The sequence below is a fragment of the Macaca thibetana genome, chromosome 5 (assembly GCF_024542745.1).
Source record: "Macaca thibetana thibetana isolate TM-01 chromosome 5, ASM2454274v1, whole genome shotgun sequence".
Taxonomy (NCBI): Eukaryota; Metazoa; Chordata; class Mammalia; order Primates; family Cercopithecidae; genus Macaca; species Macaca thibetana.
This window is the reverse complement of record NC_065582.1, coordinates 155335753-155352091: the sequence shown is the minus strand read 5'-3', so window position 1 is coordinate 155352091 and position 16339 is coordinate 155335753. Positions and strand designations below refer to the sequence as shown.

General features: G+C 35.9%; 1 long non-coding RNA gene across 2 annotated transcripts in view; it reads left to right on the top strand.

The window, feature by feature from the left end:
- Nucleotides 1–16339, top strand: part of LOC126954334 (uncharacterized) — a 50031-nt gene that overhangs the window by 10289 nt on the left and 23403 nt on the right. The window lies entirely within an intron of this gene.

Below are 16339 nucleotides of genomic sequence, written 5' to 3'. Positions count from 1 at the left end.
TTTCCAATACATTATTGGATAGCTTGTGAAACTAATCCTTTTTCACTGACATGATTGAGAAATTCAGTCATAAAAAGTCTACACAAAGATCAGGTAGATATAGTTTTAAAAGGAGTAGGATAAGAAAAATGGCAGAAGGATAAGAAAAATAAGAAAAATAAGATAGACTCTTGAATGGGCTTTGTAAAGAGGTTCGGTAACTATTGTTTAGTTTTAACGCCCTTGGGTCTTTTCCCTGTCTTTCTTGTATTAATTTCTTCCATTTATTAACAATTCAACAGTGGCTTCTATTTCTTTTTCTAGCCCCCACTTTTTTTTTTTTTTTTTTTTGAGATGGAGTCTCACTCTGTCACCCAGGCTACAGTGCAGTGGTACGATCTCGGCTCACTGCAACCTCCACCTCCCAGGTTCAAGCGGTTTTGTTTCATCTTCTCTCTTTCTCTCTGGGATCTTCCTTCCGTTTTTTATAATAATCTTCATTTTATCTAAGGAATTGGCTTACAAAGATGTCCTCAATTTCTCCCATTTCATTCTCTAGTGTACTGCTTGCCTTGGCAACCCTTATCACTGAAATTTGTCTGAGGTGGAAAAATAACACTTTCCTTATGACACAAGATGAACAAGTTCTCTGACCTAAAGACTGTTGTAGTCAAGCATATCTTCAGATGCTTGGTCTTGTGAGTTCTGAGAATGCTGTCATTGAGGATGCCTGGCTGATCTCCACCCCTAATTCTCATGCATGCTGCTAACTGCTGGTACTCCACTGGGTGTAAGGATTTTGTCAATATGTATCTTTAATTTACTAAAGTTTTATTTCTGTTTAGAATGATTAAATTATAGATTTTGATTTTAGACCAACATTTTAAATTTATAAAGATAAGTTTTGGGAAGCTCTTGCTGCCATTTTTCTTATGCTTTTCTTTTTAAAACTATATATGATCTTTTGCGTAGGCTTTTTATGGTTTAATTTCCCAGTCACGTCAGTAAAAATGGATTAGTTTCACAAGACATCCAGTAATGTATTTGAAATAACCTACACGTGGAAGAACACTCTTTGAAATATTTCTAGGAATATGAGCAAGGCTTGCTGGTTAGGGTTTCTGATATCAGTTGGGGCAACTCTCAAAAGCCCAGACCATAGATCAACAAGCTCAGACTCTAGTATGGATCTAAAAGGCAGAGTGTATTGCCAGTTTTGGCTTCCGGTGGAAAGTCCAAGCTGATAACTGAAGCTAGGGTACATGTTGTATACCAAAATAGATTCTACACTAGGTAGCTAGTCACTAACAGTTGTCACAATGAGGTGAAAAAAATATATCCCAAGAGGAGTCAGCCCAGTCAAGATCATTAATTTCAAAGTGTGGAAGACTGGTATTTTACACAAAATTCTACCTCATAATAGTGTGAGTTTGGGAAAGCAGCGTAGTCTTTCTGAGTCTCAGGTGTTCATATATTTGCAATGAAGAGAATAAAATGTTGTACAATTCACAAGCACTGTTAATGTTGAGGCATTTATAAATGTTTGAATCAGAGGAAGCTATGCTTAGTATCTAAAAATCTAGTGTTGAGGGCAAATAATGTAATGGCAAATATATTTATTTCACAGGTTAATAATAATGCTTTACTTTTCCATAGTATTTCATTGTTTACAAAGCAAATATACAAATATTATCTCAAATCTTTACACGGTAAATAAGACAGGGCTTATTATTTCATTTAAAGTTAAAGATGTTAAAAATCTAAAAATTTAAATGTTGATATCTTTGATTTTTAAGAGAAATAAGTCACATCCTAAAATGGCTTAAAATTAAAAGTGATTTTGCTGTCTTATATAATAACGGAGTCTGAGATTAAGGGCAGTATAGGCATGACTGAATTGGAGGCTAATTAGAAAATATTCTTACTTCATTTCTCTGAAATATTATTACTGCTTATATTTTTCTTCATTCCTAGGCATGAGGTGGTATCACTAATCCCAGCAATTTCAGAGGCTGAGGCGGGTGGATCATGAGGTCAGGAGTTCAAGAACAGCCTGACCAAGATGATGAAACCCCGTCTGTACTAAAAACACAAAAATTAACCAGGTGTGGTGGCAGGCACTGTAATCCCAGTTACTTGAGAGGCTGAGACGGAGAATTGCTTGAACTTAGGAGGCGGAGGTTGCAGTGAGCCGAGATCATGCCACTGCAATCCAGCCTGGGTGACAGTGCAAGACTCTGTCTCAAAAAAAATAAATAAATAAATAAAATAAAAAAAAAAAAAAAACTATCATAGAGACGGGTTCAATGTTTTAACTATTTCTCTAAAATTTCTGAGCATAACTGCAATTCAATAGGCTTGCATAATATGCCCATCCTTCAACTAGCAGTTGGATGTAGAGGACTACGATTTGTTACCAGTCAAATAATGCTCAATGCATGGAACAGAATAGTGAGAGGTGAAACTTTCTCTTTGGCCCACCTGAACAGAGCTCTATAGAAATTAATAACCAAATGAAAATTTGTCTAATGCTCAAGAAAGAAGAAAGAATGCTGGGATGGCAACAGAAATGCCCGCTTCTGTAGATGAACAATTAAAGGTGTTATGGTGTAGGTTCCAACAGAATACAATGCATACAAAAGGAGAAGTAAACAAAAGAATGATTTTTTTTTTTTGTAAATGAAAAGATACGAGAAAGTGACTGAGAAAAAAAAATGTATGTGCAAGTGTGCAGCAACCTGAAAGACGAAAGAAAAGAAAATGGTTGCAATGATTTCCAGAGTAACTAAAGTAATGTGAGTCATAGTAGATGAGCCCTGAAAATCTTTATGAAAAGCAGTCCACTTGCAGAATTGCACAGGCCTTCTTTGGATTGTCCATTTTGATATGTACAATTCTAACTAAAGGTATGACGAGACGAATTCCACAGACAATATATCTGGGACAGACATATCCAGGAGAACTATTTTTCTATTCAATATACTTTTAACTGCTTCATTTCACCAGACTACATGCCATAACAGGTTTAAACACTATTAAACTCTATTAAACAGTGATAAAGATATGCACTCATCTCTGAAACATGAGCACAGCTCATGAAATTCCCTGCTGAGAAGCTATCGGTTTGCATCTCTGCTGAAGTTACAGCCCATAAATGTAGGCTTGAGTTGTCAGTAATTATTCTTTCCTTTCAGATCATCAGAAGGAAGATAACCTCATGTATTTATAGCTATTTCTACTAGGTATTCAACGATTACTTGGTGATTCTTACATTGATTTTCATACAGGATGTTGTTATTTGAAAGACTTTGTTGGTGGGAACGATCTAATTGGACTGATTACATAGGCAGCATGGCCTTCATAACGAGCTCTGTCCTATTTGCTGACATTTGCAAATCTAGGTTAGAGAGGGAGGAAAAGGAAAAGAGAAAGAGAGAGAGAGGAAAAGGGCTGATGATAATTCCTTTCAGCTTAGTTCATTGGTGATCTGTAGCCTTTTTCAAAGTTGAGTAGATATAATATATAATATATATTTCAAATATCATGTAATTATTTACTTTAAAAATAATATTTTAGCCTGTAATCCCAGCCTTTGGTAGGCCAAGGCAGGCAGATCACCTGAGATCAGGAGTTCAAGACCAGCCTTGGCAACATGGTGAAAACCCCGTCTCTACTAAAAATAAAAAAAAATTAGCCAGGTGTGGTGGTGGGCACCTGTAATCCCAGCTCCTCAGGAGACTGAGGCAGGAGAATTGCTTGAATCCGGGAGGCAGAGGTTGAAATGAGCCAAGATGGTGCCATTATACTCCAGTCTGGGCAATAGAGCAAGACTCCATCTCAAAAAAAAAAAAAACAAATAATAATATTTTAATGTGAAAAAAATTTAAAGTTAGAGCTTATTTGATTACCTTAAAAGCTGCATCACCTTGACAATAACCCATCCAAACTACTGTACAAAAATTGGCTAAACATAGAGTTTACAACACTAAGGTGACTATCCTGTGGCCAATCTGGTAGCCATATAACTCTGGAAAATTATTGTGAAACAGCACAAAGATTATATTATATAACCTATAAAGGAAATATATAACAATGATAAGTGACACAGAGGTTATATTGGCAATATATATGCATTGGAAATATGAATGGATTATATATTATATATTGTTATGTATTTGTCTCAGGATGGTGCTGAGACAATTTAGTAATATAATAGGTAGAACAATTTTTTTTCTACCAAAATTGACCTAAAGAACTTTATGGGGTTACTTTGCAAACATGACCATAAATTCTAGTAGACTGTCTTATTAACTTTTTGAAACTGAGTCTATTTCTTAAATTGTGTAAACATGAAAGCATTAAAAATATATGCCAAATCATTTGAATGAATATTCTGTCATCACTTTTTGTGACCTTAGGATAAGTTAGAATTTTTTCATGCTCCACATTTTCATTTGCATACAAACAGATTATTTTAATTTTTAATAGAATAAAATGCCTAAATGGTTTAATCAATAAAGACTGCCATAGGACATTATAACTTATTTATTCTAAGTGTATGCTTGTTCAAGAGTAGAGCGACTATTGTTAACAATGTACTATACATTTCAAAATAGCTAGAAGTGAGGACTTGAAATATTCTCAACACCTAGAAATGATAAATGCTCACAGTCGTGGATATCCTATTTATCCTGACTTGATCATTAGACATTCTATGCATGTAACAAAATATTACAGGTACCCTATAAGTATGTACAAACATTATGTATCAACTAAAAATAAAAAATACTGGCAATGTGGATATGCAGAAGATGTGGACGCTATGAGTGAAAAAGAGTTTGAGAATGCAGAACTGCATAATTCATCAAACAGAAATTCCACAGTTATTTTGCCTAATTCTATGTTGACTCTTTGGGGACACCAAAGAGATTAACAACATGCCACTGAGATATATCAACTATATTTATACTGTATTTATTTAAAAATAAGAAAAATTTAAAATAAGGAAAATGTCAGTTATGTGAAGTTTAAGCAGACAAAAGTGAAGCAGAGAAATGAAAAGGGAAGGAAAGGATCAGGAATTGAGGAATGTGGTTTAAAAAATGTAGGCAGAGTTGGAAAAAAAGGATTATAGCACATTTTTAAAAAAACAGAACAAAACCCAGAGTTTGCTGGAATGGCACTGATTGTTCTATCAAATGTCTCTCAGAGTACCCAGTTTCCTGGGTTTCCTAATACATTTCACATCAATGTTTTCAAACTCAACCAAACATTGAAATATTGAAATATTAAATTAACATGTTCAAGAGATAGAATAGTAAGGTAATTAAGAGCCTAGCTCCTAGAGACAGACAGACCAACTGGACTTGAGTTTTGGCTTTGCGATTTAATTGCTGTAACCTTGGTCAAGGTATTTAACTTATCTGAGCCCCAGTTTCCTTATCCATAAAATTGAATTATTAAGATCTCATTTATGGGTTAGTTATGGTAATTATATGTATTATGGTATTGCTTGCATGTGCTAGGCACATAATAAGTCTTATTGCTTATTATTATCATTACCAACATAGCACATAATTACTGGAATAACTTTTTAAAATTTAGTAAGTTTTATTTTAGAACAGCTTAAGATTACAGAAAATTTGAAGATAGTACAGAGAGTTGTCATACATACACACCTAGCTTCCCCTATCATTAACATCTTACAAATGTATAGCATATTTTTTACAATTTATAAACCAATATTGATGTAGTATTATTAAGCAATGTCAACACATTTTTCAGATTTTCTTAGTATTTACCTAATGTCTGTGTGTTCCAAATTCCCATCTGTGATATCGTATTGCATTTAGCTTTTATGTTTCCTTAGGCACCTCTTGACCATGGGATTGTTTCACATTTTTCTTGTTTTTGACGACTTACACAGTTTTAAAGAGTATGAGTCAGATAATTTATAATGTGTTCCTCAACTAGGATTTGTCTGATGTTTTTCTCATGATTAGGGTTGGGTTATGGGTTTTAAGAGGAAAATCACAGAGGTTAAGTACCATTTTCATCACATCATACAAAGAGTACATATTACCAACATGTCTTATCACTATTGATTAGGGCCTTGAGCAGCTGGCTGGAGACAGTGTTTTTCAGTTTTCTTCACTATAAAGTTACTTTCCTCTTGCCCTGCCCATCCTATAAATTTTGGAAGGATATTGCTGTTCACTACCTACACTTAGAGTGTGGGAATTTCCTTTGACCTTCCCAAGGGAGAAATATCCACATAAATTACTTAAATTTTGTACAAGATATTTGTCTATTTTTACTCATTCATATTTTTATGGATACATAATTGTACATATTTATGGAGCACATATGATATTTTGATACACACATACAATGAGTAATGACCAATCGGGATCATTGGAATATCCATCACCTCAAGCATTTATCATTTCTTTGTGTTGGAAACATTCCACATCTTCTCTTCCAACTCTTTTGTAATACCCAGTAAATTTTTGTTAGTTTTTGTCACTCTGCTTTGCTACTGAACACTAGAATTTGTTTATTCGATCTATTTTTGTACCCATTAGCCAACCTCTCTTTATCACCCCTCTCTGAACTACCCCTCTTAGGCTCTTGTAATAATCATTCTACTCTCTGCCATTGAGATCAACTTTTTTACTTCCCATAAATGAGTGAGAGACTCCAATATTTGTCTTTCTATGCCTGCCATTTCACTGACCATAATGTCCTGCAGTTCCATCCATGTTGCTGCAAATGTCAGAATTTTATTCTTTTCCATGGGTGAATAATATTCCACTGGGTACATATGCCATATTTCTTTATCCATTCATCTGTTTATGGCCATTTATGTGGCCTCCAAACTTGGTTACTATGATGAGTGCTTCAGTAAACATGGGAGTGCAGGTATCTCTTCAATATACTGATTTCATTTCATTTGGATATATACCCAGCAATAGGATTGGTAGATCATGTGATAGATCTATTTTTATTTTTCTGATGAAACTTCACACTGTTTTTTTATAGTGATTGTACTAATTTACCTTCCTACCAACAGTGTACTGGAGTTATCGTTTCTCCACATTCTTGCCAGCCTTTGATAATTTTGGGGCTTTTTGATAATAGTCATGTTAACCAGAGTGAAATGGTATCTCAGTGGGGTTTTGATTTGCATTTCCCTAATAATTAGTGATGTTGGGCATTTTTTCATATACCTGTTGGCCCTTTTCATATCTTTTTTTGTGAAATGTCTATTCAGATCATTGGTCAATTTAAAAAATACAATTATTTGTTTTTTTGCTGCTGAGTTGTTTGAAAATTGCTTACATATGATGGTTATTATTCCCTCACCAAATTGATAATTTGCATATATTTTTTCCCATTCCTTAGGTGCCTTTCACTAGGCTGATTGTTTATTTTGCTGTGAAGAAGCTATTTAGCTTGATGTAATTCCATTAGTCTGTATTTGATTTTGTTGCAGTGCTTCATAATTCTAATTGTCCAGATCTTTCACCTCCCTGGTTAGCTGTATTCCTAGGTGTTTTATTCCTTTTGTGACTATTGTGGATAGGGTTACATTCTCAATTTGGCTGCCAGCTTTGACATTATTAATGTACAGAAATGTTACTGAATTTTGTATAATACATTGATTTTATATCCTGAAACTTTGCTGAAGTTGTTTATCAGATCTGGTAGTTTTGGGGCAGAGACTATTATTGGCTTTTCTAGGTGCAGAATCATATCATCTGTGAACAGAAATAGTTTGACTACCTGTCTTCCTATTTGGATGCCTTTTATTTCTTTCTCCTGTTTGATTGCTCTGGGTAGAACATCCAGTAGTATGTTGAATAGTAGTGGTGAGAAACGGCATCCTTGTCTTGTTCTGATTCTCAAGGAGAATGCTTCCAGCACCATTTTCATATTCAGTATGAGGTTGGCTGTGAGTATGTCATAGATAGTTCTTATTATTTTGAGGTGTTTCTTTGATGCCTAGTTTGTCAAGAGGTTTTTTTAACATGATGGGATGTTGAATTTTACTGAAAGCCTCTTCTGCATTTATTAAGATCATATGATTTTGTTTTTAGTTCTCTTTTTGTGATGATTCACATTATTGATTTGTGTATGTTGAACCAGCCTTGTATCCCAGGAATAAGGCCTATGGGATCATGGTGGATTAGTTATTTGATGTGCTGTTGGATTCTCCTGACTAGTACTTTGCTAAGAATTTTTTTTTTTTTTAATCTATGTTCATCAGGGATATTGGCCTGAAGTTCTATTTTCTTATTGTGTCTCTGCCAGGTTTTATGTATCCCAATGATACTGGCCTCATAGAATGAGTTAGAGAGGAGCTCCTCCTTGATTTTTTTGAATAGTTACAGTAGGACTGGTACCAGGTCTTCCTTATATGTCTGTCGAAATTTATCTCTGAATCCATCTGGTCCATGGCTTTTTCTTGTTAATAAGTTTTTAAAAATTACCTATTCTTTCTTGGAACACATTATTGGCCTGTTCAGCATTTCATTTTCTTGATTCAATCTTGAGAGGATGTATGTTTTAAGGAATGTATCAATTTCTGCTAGGTTTTACGGTTTGTGTGCAAATAGCTAGTTATAACAATCTCTGTGTTTTTTTTTTTTTTTTTTTTTTTTTTTGTATTTCTGTGGGATTGGTGGTAATGTCCCCATTAGCATTATGTATATTTGAATCTTCTCTCTTTTTTCCCTTCATTATTCTAGCTAGTGCTGTATAAATCTTAAATGTTCTATCAGAGAACTAACTTCTGGTTTATTTGATTTTTTGCATGATTTTTTTCTCATCTCTATTTTGTTCAGGTCAGCTCAGATTTTGGTTATTTCATTTCTTTTGGTAGCTTTGGGGTTTGTTTTCTCTTGTTTTTCAAATTCCTCTAGGTGTGATTTTAGGTTGTTAATTTGAGATATAACTTTTTGGTGTGTGTGTTTAATGCCGTAAACATTCCTTGTAACACTGCTTTAGCTGTATCCTAAAGATTCTGGTATGCGGTATCTGTATTTTCATTTATTTCAAAGAATTTCTTGATTTCTGCCTTAATTTCATTGTTTACCCAAAAGTCATTCAGGAGCAGATTGCTAAATTTCCGTATGATTATATAATTTTGAGATATCTTCTTGGTATTGATTTGTATTTTTATTGAAACTATGGTCTAAAACTGTGGTTGGCATGCTTTTTTTTTTTTTTTTTAGTTTCTTGAGAATTATTTTATGGTACAGTGTGTGATTGATTTTAGAGCATATGCCATGTGCAATTAAGAATGTATATTCCATTATGGTTGGGTGAACAGTTGTGTAGATGTCTGTTAGTGCCTTTTGGTCAAGTATTAAGTTTAGGTCCTGAATATTTGTATTAGATTTCTGCCTGAATAATCTGTCCAATATTGTTAGTGAGCTGTTGAAAATGTCTGCTATTTGTGTGTGTTTATCTGAGAGTCTTTATAAGTCTCTAAGAATTTATTTTATAAATCTGAGTTCTCTAGTGTTGGGTGCATATACATTTAGGATAGTTAAGTCATCTGGTTAAATTGAACGTTTTATCATTATGTAATGCCCTTCTTTTTCTTTTTTGATCATTATTGGTTTAAAGTTTGTTTTTTCTAAAGTAAGAATAGCACCCCTGCTTTTTTTTGTTTTCCATTTTCTTGGTAGATCTTTCTTTATCCCTTTACTTTGAGCCTATGGGTGTCATTGCATGTTGATGGGTCTCCCGAAGACACCATACAGTTGGGTCTTACATCTTAATCCATCTTGCTACTCTGTGCCTTTTAATTGAGGCATTCACTCCATTTACATTCAAGGTTAATATTAATATGTGCAGATTTGATCCTGTCATCATGTTTTTAGGTGGTTATTATGCAGATGTCATTGTGTAGTTGCTTTATGCTAATTGTTCATGTACTTAAGTGTGTTTATGTGGTGGCCAGTAAAAGTCTTATTTCCACGTTTACACTCCCTCAAAGACCTTTTATAAGACAAGTCTGGTAGTGAAAATTTCCTTAGATTTTCTTACCTGAAACGGATTTTATTTAGCTTTCGCTTAGGAAGCTTAATATGGCTGGATATGAAATTTTTATGTAGAATTTCTTCTCTTTAAGAATTGCTGAATATAGGCTCCCAGTCTTATCTGGCTTATAGGATTTCTGCTGAAAGGTCTGATATTAGCCTGATGGAGTCTCCTTTGTCAGCGACCTGCCACTTCTCTCTAGCTGCCTTTAATATTTGTTCTTTCATATTGACCTTAGTCAATTTAATGGATATATGTCTTGGTGGTGGTTGTCTTGTGTAGTACCTCACAGGGGTTTTCTGAATTTTCTGGATATGAATGTTGACCTTTCTAGCAAGTTTGGGAAAATTTTCATGGATAATATATTCAAATATGTTTTGTATGTTTCTTGCTCTTTCTTCCTCTCTTTCAGGAACATAAATAAGTGATAGGTTTGGTCTCCAAATAATCTCATATTTCTCAGAGGTTTTATTCATTTTTAAAAATTTGTTTTTACTTTTTTCTGACTGAGTTAATTTGAACAATGATTCTTTCACCTCGGAGCTTCTTTCCTCAGCTTGGTCTATACTTCTATTAATACTTCTGATTGTGTTATGAAGCCTTGTAGTGAGTTTTTTACTTCTATAAGATCAATTTGGCTCTCTCTTAAAATGGATATTTTATTTTGCTGATAATGAATTAGTAAAATGAAATCACTTTACTGTATCCCTTAAATTCCTTGTGTTGGGATTCAACTTTGTATTGAATCTTGATAATGTGTATTGACATCTAGAACCTGAATTCTATGTCTCTTATTTCAACCATTTCACTCTGGTTAAGAACCATTTCTGGGGAGCTAGTGCAGTCATTTGGAGGTAAGAAGACACTCTGGCTTTTAGGGTTGTTAGGGTTCTTGCACTGGTTCTTTGTCATCTGTGTGGGCGGATGTTCCTTTAAGTGTGGTATAATTTGGGTATACTCTGTTGGCTTCATCTCTGATTGTTTTCAGAGGGCTGAGACTTCGTGCAGAGACTTTTTTATTTATAGCTGAATTCTTGCCCTTATTTTCATTAGCAAGGTATATTTGGTGTTGTAGTTTGGGCTGCAATCTAGTAGATGATGCTTAAGCATAATGGCCAGTAAGTAGGGTCTCACTCAGATGCCTGGCTCCCTTGTATTTCTTCATGTTTGCAGCTGTGCTCTCTCAGTGCTCTGAGAATGTGAACTCCTCTTCTAATCAAATGCTAGCCAAGGATCTCAGCTTGTCACTCCAGCCTGTGCACCATAGCCCTTGCGTAAGCTCAGGCATTTTGTTCCTTCCTCAGCATGGGGGTAGCAGGAGTGGGGACGCTGACAGTAGCAATGGCTGAAGGATTGTCACTTATCTCTGGGAGCTCCATCCCATAGTATTGCAGAGCCACTGCCAATCAGAATGATCAGTTTGGGATGGGGCAGCTGCCAAAAGGGCCCAAGCCAGGGGGAACTGCCTGGTGAACAGTGGGGAGAAGGACTTGCAGGGAAGACAGTGTGGCCTCTTCTCCATAGGGCAGCTGTGGTATGCTGGAGGTACAAGTAAAGCACTCAGGGTCTTCATTCCTTCTCCAGTCTGGTGGCAAAAAGACCAGACACCGTTGCAGTGGCAGTGATAGAGGAGCTGTCAGTTGCCTCTGGCAATGCCACCTTGGAGCAAAACAGAGCTGCTGCTAATGGAAATGTTCAACTAGGGGTGGGATGACTTTGCTGTAAGCCCAAGGTGGAGACCCTCCCTGGTCAAGAGCAGGGGGTTGAGGGATCAAAGGGAGGAGACATTGGGTTTCTCTTTGTATGGCAGCTGTGGTGTGCTGGAGGTGCAAGTAAAATGAGCAGGGTCTTTTTTCTTTCCTCTGGTCAAGAGTAACAAGGACAGTACTGCTGGAGCAGAAATGACAGAGGGTCTGTTGACTGTCTCTGGGAACTCTGCCCCAGAGAAATGCAGAGCCACCATCAACCAAATTGTTCAGGTGTTGGTAGGGTGGCTGTACCAGGGGCCCAGGTCAGGAGGCCCTGCCCAGTAAGAAGTAGCAGGGGCAGAGATTCACATGGGAAATTGTCTGGTTGTTTTTCTATAAGGCAGCTGTGGAATGCTGGAGGTCTGCAACAGTCCTTGAGCTCTTTGCTCCCTCCCCAGCCTGAGGGCAGTACGGGCAAGGGTTATGGCAGCAGCAGAAGCTGTGGGCATGTCAGTTACCTCTGGGAGCTCCATCCTAGAGAAATGCAGAACTGTGACCAGCTTGAGTGCTAAAAAGGAATGGGGAAACTGTGCTGGAGTCCCAGACCAGTGTTTTTTTTCTAGCAAGGTGCAATGGGGGCAAGGACTATAGTCCATTCACTCTTCAGCACTGTAGATGAGGTCCCTATTCTGGGGGCACACAACATAGCCTGTCCTTCCTTTTGGCAGAGCTATAGCAGCTGGTGCTGAGGTGCTCAGGAATCCAAGGCCTTTGGGGCTCTGTGTCGCCCTGAGTGGTGGCTCTGCCCATACTGCATGCAACTCTACCTGTCGGTGTGGAGGCTCCAGTGAAGGGGGTGGTTAGGGGAGATCTTCTGTCACCAGGACTGCAAAAATCCATGGCAGAAGTTTGGGTCCTTGGGAACTCTCATTTACTCAAACTTTCCCAGCAGTGGGGAGCCACCCTTGACTCTGTGCCAGTCCAAGGGGGTGACTGTCCTGCCTTGCTCTTCTCTGCTCTCTATGGGTTGTCATTGCTTGCTTGATGAATCCCATCATGGCCCCCTGAACAATCCATTTGAATAGCTAATGTTTACTCAATACTCTATCTCCTCTCCACAAGAACAGTACAAACTAGCTGCTTCTAGTCATCCATCTGGTGGGAGTGTCTGGATATTTTAACAATATTAATAATTTCAATCCATGAGCATGGGATATCTTCCCATTTTTGTGTCTTCTTCAATTTCTCTCATCAACATTTTATAGTTTACATTGTAGAGATGTTTTACTTCTTCTGTCAAGTTTATTCCTAGGTATTTATTTTGTAGTTATTGTAAGGTGGATTGCTTCTTGATTTTTTTTCAGATAGTTTGCTGTTGGTGTATAGAAAATATATTGACTTTTGTATATTGATTTTGTATCTCATAATGTCACTGAATTTATCGATTCTAATAGTTTTTTTAGTTGAGCCTTCAGGTTTTTCTAAATACAGAATCATGTAATCTGTAACAATAATAATTTAACTTTTTCTTTCCAGATTGGATAACATTTATTCCTTTATCTTTTCAAATTGCTCTGGTTAGGACTTCCAGTACTATGTTAAATAACATAGGTAAAGTAAGCATCCTTGTCTTGTTCCAGATATTAGAGGAAAGGCCTTCTATTTTTCCTCATTCAGTATTATATTAATTGTGAGTTTGTCATATACGGTCTATATTGCTTTGAACTATATGCCTTCTATATCCAGAGTTTTGAGAACTTTTATCATGATGGATGCTAAATTTTATTAAATGCTTTAAAAATATATTTAAATAAGCATGAGACTTATTTTCTTGATTTTATTTATATGATATATCATGTTTATTTGTGTATGTTGAACCACCTTTCTTTGTATCCTTGAGATACATCCTACTTGATCATGATTGATAAACTTTTTAATGTAACATTGAATTCAATTTGCTAGTATTTTCTTGAGGATTTTTGCCTCTATGTTTTTAAGGGATATTGGCCTGATGTTTTCTCCTTTTGTTGTGTGCTTGCCTGATTTTGTTATAATGGTAATCTGGGTTCATAAAATGAGTTTGGAAATAACCTTTTCTTTGCAATCTTTTGAAACAGTTTGAGTAGAATCTAGTATTAGTTCTTCTTTAAATGTTTGGTAGAATTCAGTAGTAAGCCAGTCATGTTCTGGGCTTTTCTTTGATAGCATATGTTTTATCACTGCTTCGATCTCATTACTTGTTGTTGTTCTATACAGGCTTATTTTTTATGTGAATTTTATATATAGAAAACTCAACAGTGCACACTTAACCCAGTTTAATGGCAAATTATTTATCCTTTACCTTTTCCAGCGTGGCAATGTGAGCCACAGATTTTGGACCCAGGACATTCCCTCCCCAGTGACAGCAGATCTTATCATATCTGCCATTGTAATTGTTCATATTCTTTCTTCAAGCTCATTTTTTTCCTCTGTCTGATCACTTCTGCTATTGAAATTTTCTAATGAGTTTTTCAATTTATCTATTGTATTATTTATTTCTTGGATTTTTAAAAATTGTTTCTACTTGTCAAATATGTTATTTTATTCTTGAATTGTGTTTCAAATTTTCTTTTGTTTTCTGTTCTTGTATTTTTATTTGCAATTTGCTAAAATTCATTAAGTGGATTATTCTGCGTTATCTCTCTGACATTTTACAGATTTTCAATTCTTTTGGGTCCATTGCTGGAGCTTCACTGGTTTATTTTGGTGGTGTCATATGGCCCTGGATTTTTTCCATGTGTGCATTTTTGCACTGATTCTTGTGCATTTGAGGAGACAGACATCTCCTCCAGATTTTTTAGGTGTTCTTTTGTGATGTTAGACCTTTAATAATTAATATTGAGATTTAACTACTGATTTGTTGTTCCTTTTAATTCTGGGAAGACTTACTCTGAACAGTGGAACTAAAATGTTGCACTGGAACTTACTGTCCTGCCATTATTTTCTGATCCTGGGTGACTTAAGTAGGCACTGTATTTTAATACTGACCTTTCAGCTTATTCTTGGTCAGTAGAAGGCTTACCAGAAATATCTGGGCTTTGTGGAAAATCTGTCCAAGGATTTGGGTCTTGCCATGGATTGTGCTTCCTGACACACTACAGAACTGGCCAATCTCTTCAATGTGGTATCCCCATTGATCAGAGGGCAGAGTAGCTGCTGAGATTCACATGCCTATTGCTATGATTAGTGCCTGCTCTTTGTCTTGCATTCACTCCAGTTGGTCCAGTCCTCCTGACACTCTCAGTGATTCCCATAGGATAGGACCAGAGTGGGCTTCCCACAAAGATTCTAAGACCAATGGGAAGATTAAACATCTACTTCCAATTCCCTCCTGCCATCTCGAAAACATGGGTCTAGTTAAATCATGTGTAAATGGCATTAGGCTGGCCTGGGGAAAGGGTGGCACAGTTTGAAATGAACATTCGTGTGGCTAGTCATGACTTGTTTTAATTCTGTGGGCACAGAGGTGTCTTTGCTTCTCCCTTGAGCTCTAGTGAATGCTAGGTGGTATTCTTGTCTTGATATAGTTCCAGTTGTATCTTTTTTTGGGGGAGTGATGCTTAGAGATCTTCTTTTGCACCATTTTGTTGACGTCACTCCACAAACCTACATCTATTTATTTGTTGTTCTTTTATATCAGTATGAAATAATGAATATGTTCTATATTTTTGGTTATAATCTAATACTTAATTTTGTTGTTCTGTTTTCTAATTTTCTTCAATGGAAATTTTTGCAATTAGCCTCAGTGTCCCTTTGACAAAGCACTATGAGTGTGTGTGTGTGTGTGTGTGTGTGTGTGTGTGTGTGTGTGTGTGTAGCAAATCATTACTTTCTGGCACTACAGAATGCACCAGGCTCTCTTGTATATTTCCTGACCCGATCTTAGAATCAACCATTTATCCAGAAAGTCACAGTTCCTTTTAGTATACAATGATATTAAGAGACAAGATCTGACTGCCATCTGTGCTTACAGCTACTGGGATATCCTTGCTTCTAACTTTTGTCAGCTGACAGAGAAAGGAATATTATGTGTGACAGAGAAAGGAATACTAAACTCGGTATATACAAAAAATTATACATATTTTATATGTATCTGTATTTATGTTAAGCTACACATAAGTTCATATTGATGATCTAAATTCTAATCTATTACCACAAGGAGCATTCTTTCTCCTCCTGTTTATTTGCAATCTTCAACTTCAAAAGAGAAAAACCTAGCTCTCTCCATTTACCATCCATTTACTGAATTGTTCAATATATAGAGTAGTGTTATGACTGTTCATGTACACTGTCATAGAAAAAATATCAACTAGAATACAGAGGTCATGTCTAATTCATTTTTTTCTAAGTGTCATATTCTTCACTCATTTCCCAAGTTACTCAGGCCAACACCCTGCCCCATACCACTTCATTAAGATTATTTCATGAAATTTTAATACAATTAGATAGTTTTTTCACATTCTTTATTTTATCCTGGATCCTCTTATTGCAAATGTTTTTCCTTTTTAAAAAATATTGTATATATTAAAATTTAAACCTGAGTTTCACTCTTTATGCTCCAATTCTATGAATTTTAATAAATG